A 2,131-nucleotide genomic window follows, 5' to 3' on the forward strand; every position below is an offset into this window, starting at 1 on the left:
CGACGATCGGAGAGGCTGTCTAAGGAAAAGAGGCGTTGGATTGGCGTGTAATCGTAAGTTGGACAGACTATCTTTAGTTTGTAAGCAGCTTGACGGAGGAATTATCTTTGAACCCTTTCTAACATGCTACGTGCGGAAGCGGCGGACGGGTCCCAGAGGACGGAACCATACTGAATCACTGACAAAATATCGCCGGTAAAATATCGCGTGACCAAAATATCGCAACCAAAATATCGCGAAACCATTATATCGCATGTAATAAATATCGCCAGTATATATACCGCCAGCATGAAATATAGCAGTAATTTCATTATAAATAAATAATATATTTCAAGCATATAATATTGTTATATTAATATTAGTAGAATTGATAAAATTGATAAAAATATGTATAATATAATTTAATAAAATTGATATAAGTATTAAAAAAAAAATTATGTATGTATATTAATTAATGGAAGTATATATTCAATGAAATACCTTGAAGATAATCTTCAAACTCTCGATTATGATAATCTGCTACTATTTTCTTTACTCGTTCAGCCCAACTGACTGTCTTGTTCTTTTTATTTGGCGTGTTTGGATTTCCTACTATACTTTGACTTATTTTAATTTCCGTTAGGTTTTGTTGACGTCTCAAACCATTTATTAATTTATAGATTGAAGGATGTTGAGCAGAAAGTAAATGAGCAAATCCGTTGTTAAATCCTTCACAAATGTTGTTTGTTTTATCCCAGTCACTTTGTATTGCCTCATAAACATTCCATAGAGGTATAGGAAATAACGGAGGATATCTTCGCCCTCGTTTTTTAGTACCAATCCAAGTCTCCTCAAAGTATGTTAGGAAAGGAAAAATAATTTGATTATTTTTAACAAAAAAATCTAATTTTAATATTTTTTCATAAGCATTACAAACATCTGATGGTGGTATAAAAGCCAGAGAAGCAAAATAACGAATTTTCGAAGAGAAAATTATATTTTCCTTGTACAACTTTTGCATTTCTGGAATTGTTTGTATTTTTTTTTTTTCCAAATAGCTTTCATTAGATGAAAGTAGCAACCCCGTTGTTTAGTAGTTGGAAAACACTTACTGTATGATTTTCTAGAAGCCATTTCGAAATCTGTCATGATAGACTCTGGTTCGAACTCTCCAAGTTCATCAGCTAGAAAATTAAACAAAAGATCGTAAGCTTGTTCTGTTCTGTGAGTCTGATACTGTATATCAATGGAAATATTGATCCGTCATTTAATTTTCCGTGAATTACAAAAAACTGATTAAAAAGTGGCGGAGCAGATTTAAATGTTCCATCCGCATTACCGGCGATATTCTGTCGGGGTACCAACCATACTCAAGGATGGTACGAACTTGGGAGCAGAAATGAATTTTTAGAGGGGAGAGTAAGTGAAAGTCTGAAGAGACACGGTTAATGAAACCTAGCAGTTTAAGAGCCTTACAACATATAATCTGAATATGCATATAAGGGCACAGGTTCCGTGTGAGAGTAAATCCTAAATCCTTTACATAGTTATTACAGGTTGTTAAGGTGGTATTGTTTACGGAGTAAATATGCTCGATTACAGCATTAATACGACTAAAAGTCATTACTGAACATTTAGCTATATTAAGGGCTACCCCCAAAGATTCACCCCACGCAACTAATTGCTGAAGGTCGTTTTGAAGAAGGTGACAGTCAGAGATGGATTTTATACGGAAAAAGATTTTTATATCATCAGCAAAGATAAGAAGTTTGGCATGCTAGAGGACGGAGATTGCTGAGTTTACGAATAAGGCAAACAAAAGTGGAGAAAGAACAGCACCTTGTAGAACACCTGAGGAGGGGGTAAAGCGGTCCGAAGAGGTGGAATCAACAGTTACCCATTGGATCCTACTTGTAATGTATGAGCGAAACCAGGAAAGTAGTGGTTCGTCGATTCCTATAGAGTCTAGAGTCAACATATGATGATTATGATCAACACGATCGAAAGCCTTGGAGAAATCTGTGTAGATTACATCTACTTGGCAGTTATCGCGAAAAGAATCATATATATATGAATGTAGACTAAAGTTACAAGTAATAGTTGATCTACCAGGACGGAAGCCATGCTGCACATCAATTAGGATATGATTCAA

The 2,131-nt window shown here is 35.0% G+C and overlaps 1 pseudogene; it reads right to left on the bottom strand.

The window, feature by feature from the left end:
- Positions 1-451: 451 nt before the first annotated feature.
- On the bottom strand, positions 452-1,603 carry LOC112596865 (annotated as a pseudogene).
- Between the last annotated feature and the right edge of the window lie 528 nt (positions 1,604-2,131).

This window comes from Melanaphis sacchari, unplaced genomic scaffold (assembly GCF_002803265.2).
Source record: "Melanaphis sacchari strain LSU unplaced genomic scaffold, SCAv2.0 Contig361_pilon_pilon, whole genome shotgun sequence".
NCBI classification, from domain to species: domain Eukaryota; kingdom Metazoa; phylum Arthropoda; class Insecta; order Hemiptera; family Aphididae; genus Melanaphis; species Melanaphis sacchari.